This window comes from Pristiophorus japonicus, chromosome 12 (genome assembly GCF_044704955.1).
Source record: "Pristiophorus japonicus isolate sPriJap1 chromosome 12, sPriJap1.hap1, whole genome shotgun sequence".
Classification (NCBI taxonomy): domain Eukaryota; kingdom Metazoa; phylum Chordata; class Chondrichthyes; family Pristiophoridae; genus Pristiophorus; species Pristiophorus japonicus.
The window spans coordinates 121,909,270-121,921,930 of NC_091988.1; the positions used below are offsets into that span (position 1 = coordinate 121,909,270).

The 12,661-nt window shown below is 53.5% G+C and overlaps 1 protein-coding gene across 3 annotated transcripts in view; it reads right to left on the reverse strand.

Annotated features, from left to right (window-relative positions):
* Positions 1 to 10,894, reverse strand: part of pltp (phospholipid transfer protein) — a 132,619-nt gene extending 121,725 nt beyond the window's left edge. Inside the window, exons 1-2 of one of the 3 annotated variants that reach the window (XM_070895906.1) lie at positions 10,817 to 10,894; positions 5,945 to 6,063 (exon numbers count right to left, since the gene is read on the reverse strand). The gene's annotated coding sequence lies outside the window, so the exon portion shown is untranslated. Of the gene's footprint in view, positions 1 to 5,933; positions 6,064 to 10,816 lie in introns of all 3 variants that reach the window. The other 2 variants (XM_070895907.1, XM_070895908.1) reach the window with 2 other exon arrangements.
* Positions 10,895 to 12,661: the final 1,767 nt, after the last annotated feature.

Genomic DNA, 12,661 nt, shown 5'->3' on the forward strand with positions numbered 1-12,661 from the left:
CAGCAGCCCAGCGAGGAACCTTTTGAGCCGGCGCAGCTCAAGGCCATGCGCCTTTGATAAGGGCCCGCCCGCGGCCATGGTTTAGCGGTGGCGCGGACGGATGCGACGAGCAGCCCCGGCTCGGACCATCTTTCCAGGGCCAGATGGGTTCGGTTGCGGCGACCCTGGCTCTGGACCAAAAAGTCCCAGAGTTCCTTTGCAGGAATGAGGGGGGACTCAGCGGCGGGCACGAGGAGATCCACCGCCTCACTGGCGATGGACTCGAGATCTTCTCCCTCGTCCCCCAACGAGTCCCCGTCCCCCTCCGGGAGGTCACCGCCAGCAGCCGGCCCGTCGACCGCACGAGGTACGGCAAACGGCCCGGCCGCTCCATCCGACCCTGGCTCTGCCCTGATCGTCGGCAGAGGAGTCCCCACTGTGCTCTTTTAAAAGCGGTGCTGGGCCAGGAAGCGACAGCGGAAGGGGTTCCTCCTCCGCCCCAGGAGCCGGGGAACGCGGAGAGACCTGGTCAAAGAAATGTTCCAGGTCCTCCAAGTACCCCAGCTCCAAAGTAGGGGGCGAGGGTTGCTGTTCTTCCCCCTCCCCGCCGCCACCCCCCGGCCCAGCGTGTGGATGTTCTGTAAAATTATTAACATTTTCAGTTTCTGCCGAGTCGAGCAAATCCCGGGGGAAGTTGGATATTGGCTGGGCGGGCTCAGGTTCGGCCTTTTCGGCCCCGCCCGTCTCAGTCCCCGGGACACTCAACCCGGCGGCATCGTATTCCTCCGCTGGCCCCACGCCCCCCACGACAGGCAGATCTTCCACGCCATCCCCGGGAGGCAGAGGCTGGGCAGCCTCGACTGTCTCACCCTCCCCGGGGACAGACTTCTCTCGCCTACAGCGCAGTTTGGGGGCGCTGGTTGGGGACACGGGACACGCAGAGGGCACCGACTCCTCCGCGGAGGGATGTTGTTCCGCCTCCGCCTCATTGGAGCAGCACCTCCTTTTGTTCCTGGGGGTGCGCGGAGGCAGGGAGACCTCCATGTCTGCCGAGGCATCCCGCTCCACCCCCCCTTTTTCTTTTCTTGCCCGAGCCCCTCTGTGATATTGGTCAAGGGCTCGGGCACGGGCTCAGGGCACCCCGCGCTCGTCGGTGACGGGGTTGGGCTGAGCGCGGTGGTCAAACTTTCTGCCGCACTGAGGGGACCCGCCTCGAGATGTTTCGCCTTCCTCCGCGCCTTCTTTCCGATCGGACGTTCTCCCTCCCCCCCGCCGGAGGCCGTGAAAACAAAGGCCCCCGACGATGCCCGCGCACCTACAGCTCCCGGCATGCAGACGCAAATAGGGGGAGGGGTGGCGGCGGCGCCAGCCTTGGCCGCCTTCGGTGGTTTGGCGGCCCTGGAGGCGGGGCAGTTCTTGCGAACGTGCCCCACCTCCCTGCAGGCATGGCACCGCACGCCGTCCGACGTCCAAAAGACGCGGTAGGCAGTCCCCTCGTGCACCACATTAAAACTTCCCTCCGTCGACTCCTCCCGCGCCAGCCGGACAAAGAGCTGGCGGCGGAAGGAGAACACGTGGCGCAGGCTGCTCTCCCTGAGGCCGAGCGGTATGGGGTTGATCCCCGACCTTACCTCCCCCAGTTGGTGTAGGTGAGGGAGGAGGAGCCCAGCGGGAACAAAGGGCGGGACGTTAGAAATGATGACCCTCTGCGCGGTGGCCTCGAGAGGGTCCACCGGCAGGAACGTCCCGCCCACCGTGAGCCCCTTTTCGAGGGCCAGGGACACCGCCCGCTCCGACCCCAGGAAGAATACAGCCTTCCCAGACATCTTGGAGGCCGCGACAATGGCCGAGGGGCCAACTACCCCAGCCATCGCCCGCACGCACTCCTCGATGCTCATTGTGGGGTGAGTGTAGCTCTTGACCCCGTGTTTTTTTGTTATAAGTCTAAATGGTGGCAGGGCAGCAGGAGGCGCAGGAGGCGCCATGGATGTGGACGCCGCCTGCGCGTACGTCTTAGCTGGCCCTGCCACCGGTGTGGATGGGATCGCCATCACGGGGTCCCTTTAAGGGTTACACCCACCCCAAAGTCACAGGCCTTAATGGTCTTTAATTGGCCTCGTTGGTGTTTTGAGCAGAGGGAGCTCTTAATGGGGCACACCTCTCCCCTAGTTAACGAATGGGGAGGGGCCTTGCTCCCTCTGCTCAGTTGTCTTAATTAACTTTAATTTAAGGAGGAAAGGGGCTCTCAGAGAGGGGAGAGACAGAGAGAGTGACAGAGAGAGAGAGAGGGGCGTGGGAAAGAGCGAAGCTGCGAGGGCAGGTCTCCCCTCACAGCGATGGGTGGGCGTTTTTCTGGGGTACACTCCCCAGATGATGGAAAAAAAACAAGACACAGTCCTTGTCGATGGTCTTCGGGTGGGGAGAGATGTCTTCACCTGGGGCAGCTGGAGCCACCTAGGCACACACTCCCAACGATGTTAAATAGGGTGATTAGTAATTCTTCAGCCAGGTAGCTCCAGCTATCCCAGGCTAGGCAATGGGGGAGGGGTGCTTCAGTGGTGTGTGGGGCCTAGCTGTAAGCAAGACCCCCACACACACTTCCACACACATACACCCACCGCGATGTTCCGGCCCTCGAGATGGTCTTCTTTCCTCCCCCCACCGATACAACAAAGTCTTTCGGGGAATGCACCAAAACACACCCACCTGTCGAAGATTGTAGAAATGGCTCTCCCTCCTTCCACACTGGATGGTGTTTTCTCAGATTGTTCTTTTCCCCCTCTCTCCAACTCTCTGAAGTAGTAATAAGTTGATAAATTCTCTGCTCTCCTCCTCTCCCTCTGGACGTTGAATTGTAGTAAGCCAGCCCCTTCCTCCTCTTCCTGGGCTGGTCTCAGGGCTCACTCTCGGCCTTCCAGACAGGAGCTTTAGCAGCAAGCTCCTTCTCTCACCACAGCACAGCTCCAACTGAATAGGCCACACCTCCAAAGCTCCATCATTGGTCCACAGATCCCCTGAAAGTAGCAGGCCAGGTGGATAAGGTGGTTAAGAAGGCATATGGAATGCTTGTCTTTATTGGCCGAGGCATAGAATACAAGAGCAGGGAGGTTATGCTTAAATTGTATAATACTCTGGTTAGGCCACAGCGTGCAGTTCTGGTCGCTGTATTATAGGAAGGACATGATTGCACTCGAGAGGATGCTGCCTGGAATGGAGCATCTTAGTTATGAGGACAGATTGGATAGGCTGGGTTTATTCTCATTGGAACAGAGAAGGCTGAGAGGAGACCTCATTGAGATGTACAAAAGTTTGAGGGGCCTAGATATAGTGGATAGCAAGGGCCTATTTCCATTGGTAGAGGGGTCAATTACGAGGGGACATAGTTTTAAGGTGGTTGGTGGAGAGGGGGAGCTTCTTTACGCAGAGGGTTGCGGGGGTCTGGAACTCACTGCCTGGAAGGGTGGTGGATGCAGAAACACTCACCACATTTAAAAGATGCTTGGATGGGCACTTAATGTGCCATAACCTGCAGCGTTACGGACCTAGAGTCGTTAAGTGGGATTAGACTGGATCATCATCATCATCATAGGCGGTCCCTCGAACGAGAATGACTTGCTTCCGCGAGAGTTCGCAGATGTTTCAATAAAGGACCCGATGTTCCAGTCCTGAACTCCAATTGAGGGGGTGGAAGATGCCTGTGAGTGGATTTTTTTAACGTGTGGTGACCGTTGCACACCAGCCACCACACGGGCTTGACAGAGCTAGGTCTTGGTCCAGTGGCAAGGGTTAACCAGGACAACTGGAGATCTGCTCTGCCGCACGGACCTAATGCGCACACATATCGCAGTGTGGGCTGGCCCATGCTGCCCCTGGGCCCTCGCCTCTTCTGGGACCCGTACCCTCATTCACCACACCTTCACCCACAATGTTCCAGGGCCTGGCGTTCCAGCTCTATTTATAGCCCCGACCTGCGGTGGTGTTCTCACACAGGTCGGTGTAACCTCTTGTTGGCTGGTGCAGATACGATGGTAAGTACTGCACGGAATCGAATACGGCCAGAGTGATCTCCTGGACTATTTTTGATCACCTGGATGGGTCGGAGAGCAATTTTCCCAGATTTTTTTCCTCAATGGACCTGGGTTTTTATCTGGTTTTTTGCATCTCCCAAGAAATCACATGACTCCGGTGGAGTGTAGAAGGTTGCGGTGCAGGGTGTGTGGCAGTTGTGTGGGGCGGACTGGTTGGCCCGGTTGCTCTTTACCTTTCCACCATTGTTCATAGGTTTATATGTAACCTTCAGGGCTGCTGAGCAAGGGCCGTTTGGCTCTTTGTCAACCGGCGCGGACACAATGGGCCGAAATGGCCTCCTTCTGCGCTGTAAATTTCTGTGTTTCTGTGTTTACAAGGCCCATTTTAACCCTACGTCAGATGTTACTGCAGCCTTAGCCCTCAAAGGAACTGCCGGTGTTCCCGGCAAGGGACTGCTGGTGTTCCCAGCAATGGGTGCCCGGTGTTCCCGGCAAGGGACTGTCGGTGTTCCCGGCAATGGGTGCCTGGTGTTCCCGGCAAGGGTACTTCTGGTGAAAGGAGCCTGTAATGTATTTGCCTCATGGGTTCATTGCTTAAGAATTCATAGCAACACATTGCTAATAGAACGAGTTGGTTTATTAGCAAAGATTTAACAATCACACCACACATTACCAGTTCATTCATCAGCTCACAGCTGCATACTTCATTGTGGATCCCCCGAACCCAACCAGCTGGGGTTTTATTGAGTCTTGTGACATCACATGACTGGCGAAGCCACTCTCAACTCATCAGCTCTACCAACCTGTGAGCACACATTACAGAGACATATTGAACAACCCATGTGCCCTGCAATATTATGTCCCACTGTTACAAAGCAGGTCCCCACTATAATGGAGGCTCAGGGTGGAAGTAATACTGACACACATGCCCCCTCCCAGCCCAGGGCACTTACACCAGACATTGGTGGGACAGACATTGCAGGAGCACCCTGACCCACCCTAGCCCAACACAACCCCTGACCTTTGGGGAGGTCAGTCGCGGCAAGGGGATATCTCGGGAGACATGCTGCCTGCGGATTTCGCTCCCGCCTGCGTATTATGAACATATTGAAAAGAGACAGCACCAAACCATTCCTATGTCCCTCCGTCCGATGGTTTAGAGGGCTCTTCCCCCTCGCTCCCTCCAGTAGGTCGATAACTGGGGTGGAGGTACAGGTAGACTAACAAACTCTGGTTGGTCCTATTCCAGGAGGTTTCATCATGTGACCTCTCACCACAACCACCCTGACCCAACCTCCCACTATTGGTCAGCTGACGCCCCCACCCTCACAATCCCAATCCCCCGCACTCCCCGACCCCCCCCCCCCACCTTCCCGCACTCCCCCCTCTTTCCTCACGCCCACTCCCCCCCTTCCCCCTCACTCCTCCCTCCCACACACACACTCCCCACCCACCACCCATACCCCCCTCCCACCCCACACCCACACCACGCCTCTCCCGACCCCCCTCCCACCCCAACCCCCCTTCCCATCCCACATCCCCCCCTCCCATCCCACATCCCCTCCCACCCTATACCCCCCTCCCTGACTTCACCTCCCACCCCACACCCATACCTCCCTCCCCGACTCCCCTCCCACCCCACACCCCCTTTCCGCGACACCCCCTCCCACATACACTCCCCCCTCACACTCCTCCCCCACCGCAAACACACTCTCCGTTCCCCGATTGGATGACTCCGGACTGTCAAACAGCCTTTTCACCCATCTCCAAAACTTTATAACAAAAGTGTTGATAGAAAGTGAAGCCCCACAGGGAGGGTCTGAATGCTCGGGTGCTCACAGTGCCCCGGCAGTGTCCCGGCAAGCCCAGGGTGTCAGTGAATGACAGACCTGCTCCTGTCCCCATGCCCCTGTGAGTGACCCTTACCTCCGGCTCACCCTGGTGCTGCTGGTGTCCCGCAGTGACAGCCCCGCTGGCCGGCCGCAGTGTCGGGGCTTGGATGGAGAAAGTCAAGTGTCCCTGCCCGGCCCCGGCCTCTGTGTGTGCCTGTCCCTGTCTGTGGGATGAGCGGATGGTGATTAATGCTGATTAATGTTAATTATTGTTGCTATTTACAGCCGAGGGACGCGCCCAGCCTGGCCCAGCACCATCAATGCTATAAATGTGGCGGTAATTGTTGACCCGACAGTCGGGACGGCTGCACAACTTCCCGCGTCCGGCCAGGAACGGGCCTGGGGCTCACCCTCCCTCCCGGGGTCCAGGGGCCTGGGGCTCACCCTCCCTCCCGGGGGTCCGGGGCTTACCCTCCCTCCCGGGGGTCCAGGGGCCTGGGGCTCACCCTCCCTCCCGGGGGGCCTGGGGCTCACCCTCCCTCCCGGGGGTCCGGGGCTCACCCTCCCTCCCGGGGGTCCAGGGGCCTGGGGCACGCCCTCCCTGCCGGAGGTCCGGGGGCCTGGGGCTCACCCTCCCTCCCGGGGGTCCGGGGCTCACCCTCCCTCCCGGGGGCCTGGGGCTCACCCTCCCTCCCGGGGGCCTGGGGCACACCCACCCTCCCTCCCAGGGGTCCGGGGGCCTGGGGCTCACCCTCCCTCCCGGGAGGCCTGGGACTCACCCTCCCTCCTGGGGGATCTGGGGCTCACTCTCCCTCCCAGGGGTCCGGGGCTCACCCTCCCTTCCGGGGGCCTGGGGCACACCCTCCCTGCCGGGGGTCCGGGGGCCTGGGGCTCACCCTCCCTCCCGGGGGCCTGGGACACACCCACCCTCCCTCCCGGGGGCCTGGGGCTCACCCTCCGGCGGGGGAGGGGGGGCGATGGGACATTCCCTGTCACTGGGGGGGCGATGGGACATTCCCTGTAACTGGGGGGGGCGATGGGACATTCCCTTACACTACGCGGTGGGGGGCGATGGGACATTCCCTGTCACTGAGGGGGGGGCGATGGGACATTCCCTGTCACTGGGAGAGAGGGGGCGATGGGACATTCCCTGTCACTGGGGGGGGGGGGCGATGGGACATTCCCTGTCACTGGGGGGGCGATGGGACATTCCCTGTAACTGGGGGGGGCGATGGGACATTCCCTGTCACTGAGGGGGGGGCGATGGGACATTCCCTGTCACTGGGAGAGAGGGGGCGATGGGACATTCCCTGTCACTGGAGGGGGGGGGGGGGCGATGGGACATTCCCTGTCACTGGGGGGGGGGGGGTGGGGGGCGATGGGACATTCCCTGTCACGGGGGGGGGGTGGGGGGCGATGGGACATTCCCTGTCACTGGGGGGGAGGGGGGGGCGATGGGACATTCCCTGTCACTGGGGGGGGGAGGGGGGGCGATGGGACATTCCCTGTCACTGGGGTGGGGGGGGGGCGATGGGACATTTCCTGTCATTGGGGGGGCGATGGGACATTCTCTGTCACTGGATTGACCGATTTTTCCAGAACCGCTGCTTCTGCACAGCTGCTAATTTTGAAGCTGCTTTTAGTGTTCCTGGTTCCTGATACGTCCATTGCTTTTGCCTGAAGGCTGTTCATGCTGTTTAAATTGTACTCTGCTTCCATTATATGTAATTGTTAAAGATTGTGCCTTGCCTTTAGTCTAATGATCAGCCTTTAAATGATCCCTCTGCATGAGCAGTCCCTCCCAACACAGGCAACTTCCAGGCACAACCTTCTTTAAAGGATGAGACCCATTTCCCAGGCTCCTGCCATTCATGGAAACATTGAAAATAGGAGCAGTAATAGGCCATTCGGCCCTTCGAGCCTGCACCACCATTCAATAAGATCATGGCTGATCATTCCCTCAATACCCCTTTCCTGCTTTCTCTCCATACCCCTTGATCCCCTTAGCTGTAAGGGCCATATCTAACTCCCTCTTGAATATATCCATTGAACTGGCATCAACAACTCTCTGCGGCATGGAATGCCACAGGTTAACAATGTCCTTTCTTAGGTAAGGAGACCAAAACTGCACACAATACTCCAGGTGTGGTCTCACCAAGGCCCTGTATAACTACAGTAAGACATCCCTGCTCCTGTACTCAAATCCTCTTGCAATGAAGGCCAACATACCATTTGCCTTCCTAACTGCTTGCTGCATCTGCATGTTTGCTTTCAATGACTGGTGTACAAGGACACCCAGGTCCCTCTGTACATCGACACTTCCCAAGCCATCACCATTTAAAAATAATACTTTGTCTTTATGTTTTTCCTACCAAAGTGGATAACTTCACATTTATCCACATTATACTGCATCTGCCATGTGTTTGCCACTCACTCAACCTATCTAAATCGCCTTGCAGCATCTTTACATCCTCTTCACAACTCACAGTCCCATCTATTTTTATGTCATCAGCAAACTTGGAAATATTACATTTGGTTCCACCGTCATGCCTTTTAATGAATCTTCCTAATCTATCATAGCCAAGTCGTTCCTCATACCTTCGTAGTTTTCTGTGTTTAGATTTAGGACCCTAGTTTTGGATTGGACTACTTCATTTTCCATCTTAATAAAGAATTCAATCATGTTATGGTCACTCTTCCCTAAAGCACAACAAGACTGTTAATTAATCCTTTCTCATTACACAATACCTAATCTATGATAGACTGTTCCCTAGTAGGTTCCTCAACATACTGGTCTAAAAAACCATCTCATACACACTCCAGGAATTCATCGGCCACAGTATTATTACTAATTTGGTTTGGCCAGTCTATATGTAGATTAAAGTCACCTACGATTACTGTAGTACCCTTGTTACATGCATCTCTAATTTCCTGTTTGATGCCATCTCCTACACTATCACTACAGTTTGGAGGCCTATAGACAACTCCCACCAGTGTTTCTGTCCCTTGGTGCTCCTTAGCTCCACCCAGACTGATTCTACATCTTGATTTTCTGAGCCAATATCCTTTCTCACTACTGCTCTGATTTCATCCTTTACTAACAACACCATACCAACCCCTCTTCCTTTTTGCCTGTCCTTCCTAAATATCGAATATCCTTGGAAATTCAGTTCCCAACCCTGGTCACCCTGCAACCAGGTCTCCGTAATTGTAACTATATCGTATCCATTTACATCTATTTGCACTGTTAATTCGTCTACCTTATTACAGATGCTTCGTGCATTCAGATACAATGTTTTAAAATTTGTCTTTTTAACATTTTATTAGATATCTTAACATTATTTTGTACTATAGCCCTATTTGCCTTATCGTTATTTTTTCTTACCTGGACCCTATTTGTTAGTGCACTTTTTTGTTTGTATATTCTGTCCCTTCCTGACATAATCTGGTTATCCTTACCACAATCACTTTCCTGCTTACTTCCTTTTCTTTTCTCTTTAACATTCTAGATTGCTCTCTACTGCGACCGTCCTCCGCGCCCCCCCCCCCCCCCCCCGCCAACCCCTTTATTTAGTTTAAAGTCCTGTCTACCTCCCTGGTTATTCGGTTCACTAGAACTCTGGTCCCAGCATAGTTCAGGTGTAGTCCGTCCCCACGAAACAGCTCTCTCTTTCCCGAGTATTGATGCCAGTGCCCCACGAATCGAAACCCACTTCTCCCACACCGACCTCTGAGCCACGCATTCATCTCCCTGATTCTACTGACCCTATGCCAATTTGCTTATGGCTCAGGTAATAATGCAGAGATTATTACCTTTGTGGTTCTGCTTTTCAATTTAGTCCCTAACTGCTCAAACTCTCTCAGCAGAACCTCTTTCTTAGTCCGACCTATGCCATTGGTACCGACATGTACCATGGCAACTGGATCCTCCCCCTCCCACTCCAAGTTCTTCTCCAGCCCGGAGGGGATGTCCTTTTTCCTGGCACTGGGTAGCACAGCCTTCAGGATGCACGCTCTCGGCTGCAGAGAACCCTCTATCCCCCGAACTATACTGTCCCCTACAACAACCACCTGCCTCTTTACTCCCCCCACTTGAATGGCTTTGTGCACCACGATGCCTTGGTCAGTCTGCTCATCCACCCTGCAGTGTGCACACTTGTCCTCAAGGGTTGCAAGAACCTCAAATCTACTGAACAAGTGCAGGGACTGAGGCTCCTGAAATACTACCTCCTGGATCCCCGTACCTGTTTCACTCGCAGTCACACCCTCCTGTCCCTGACCACGTGTCAATTCTAAAGTATTTAATCTAGAGGGTGTGGCTGCCTCCTGGAGCAAAAGGTCCAGGTAACTTTGTCCCTCCCTGATGTCTCGCAATGTTTGTAGCTCGGACTCCAGCTCCTCAAACTAGAGCCGAAGTTTGTCGAGCCGCAGACACTTACTGCAGATATAGACGCCCTGGACCAAAACGTCCCGAAGCTCCCACATACTGTAGCAGCAACACATCTCCTGTTTTCCCATTTTATTTAATTAATTAGTTTAGCGTTAATCAAGTATTTACTCTATTAAATTAGTTAAACATATAAAAGGTTAGTTTTTAGTATTTAGTTATATGCTATATGTTAATTTAAAAGAAAAACTTAGCCCACAATCACTACCAATCACTTATCTATCATGTCACACATCAGAGTTCTCCTCATCCAGAGCCGTACAATCCCCTGGGAGAGGCAGAAAAACAGCTAAAAACCCAGGCCTGTTGGGGAAAAAATCTGGGAAAATTCCTCTCCGACCCAACCAGGCGATCAAAACTAGTCCAGGAGATCACACTGGCCGTAAGCTGTGGTCTGCTCTGGCTTTTATCCCCATTCTCAGGCCTTGGTCTGCTCCCGTTCAGGTATGCCGCCACTCTGTGGAAAAAATTAGGAAAAACAAGGCAAAGCAACACCTCCCGGCCCCACTTCACCGAACTGTGCCACTTACCAAACTCTGTTTTCTCACTCGGAGCTGATGCACTGTGAACTACCAGCACCCAGCCCTTGGTATTTGAACTGCTTGTGGCTCAGATGAGCTGTTCAAAGAACCGGTTTTAACTAGTTTTAATTAACTGGCTATTTAGCAAACTGCTGGAGAGCTGGCTAGCTAGTTTGTCTCTACTCCAAAATTTTAATTTGATTTTATTTGTTTTAAAGTTTAATTTATTTTAATTGCCGGGTTTGAGTGTCCCCCTCCCCTTTTATAGGGGGCACTTGTAAAATATATGGTTTTAATGCCCCCCCAAAAAAACACAAAAAACCCCCAAATAAACCAAAAAAACATTTATTAGAAAAAGGGGCAGTTAAGTGTCTGGAGTGTCCCCCAGATCGGGGGGCACTTGATCTAATGTCTATTTTGTTCCCCCCCCCCCAAAAGAGTTGTCTCTACTCCAAAATTTTTATTTGATTTCATTTGTTTTAAAGTTTAATTTGTTTTAATTGCCGGGTTTGAGTGTCCCCCTCCCCTTTTATAGGAGGCATTTGTAAATTATATGATTTTATTGCCCCAAAATTTTTTTTTTAAAAACACAAAAAAAAACAAAAAAAGGGCAGTTGAAAAGTGGCTGGAGTGTTCCCCAGATTAGGGGGCACTTGATTTAATGTTAATTATGTTTTACTCCAAAAGAGTTGTCTCTACTCCAGCCTGAAAGAATCCTAAATATTTAACTGTTATGGCAAAGCGCCCCTCCCATCTGACCCCAGTGCAGCCCACGGCCCCTCCTGTCAAATCCCATGGTGTTACCGTGTGCCACAGCCAAGCTCGGGGCCCGACACACAGCCCCTGGACCATGCTGGGAGCAGCGCCAATGGATCTGTGAAGGGAAAACATAGAAACATAGAAAATAGGTGCAGGAGTAGGCCATTCGGCTCTTCGAGCCTGCACCACCATTCAATAAGATCATGGCTGATCATGCAACTTCAGTACCCCATTCCTGCTTTCTCTCCATACCCCTTGATCCCTTTAGCCGTAAGGGCCACACCTAACTCCCTTTTGAATATATCTAATGAACTGGCCTCAACAACTTCCTGGTGGTAGAGAATTCCACAGGTTCACAATTCTCTGAATGAAGATGTTTCTCCTCATCTCGGTCCTAAATGGCTTCCCCCTTATCCTTAGACTGTGACCCATGGTTCTAGACTTCCCCAACATCGGGAACATTCTTCCCGCATTTAATCTGTCCAATCCCGTCAGAATGTTATATGTTTCTATGAGATCTCCTCTCATTCTTCTAAATTCCAGTGAATATAAGCCTAGTCGATCCAGTCTTTCTTCATATGTCAGTCCTGTCAGTCCCGGGAATCAGTCTGGTGAACCTTCGCTGCACTCCCTCAATAGCAAGATTGTCCTTCCTCAGATTAGGAGACCAAAACTGCACACAATACTCAAGGTGTGGTCTCACCAAGGCCCTGTACAACTGCAGTAAGACCTCCCTGCTCCTGAACTCAAATCCCCTTGCTTTGAAGGCCAACATGCCACTTGCTTTCTTTACTGCCTGGTGTACCTGCATGCCCAACTTCAATGACTGATGTACCATGACACCCAGGTCACATTGCACCTCCTCTTTTATTAATCTGTTACCATTCAGATAATAATCTGTCTTCCTGTTTTTGCAACCAAAGTGGATAACCTCACACTTATCCATATTATACTGCATCTGCCATGCATTTGCCCACTCACCTAACCTGTCATGTCACCCTGCAGCTTCTTAGCGTCCTCCTCACAGCTCACACCGCCGCCCAGCTTAGTGTCATCTGCAAACTTGGAGATATTACATTCAATTCCTTCATCTAA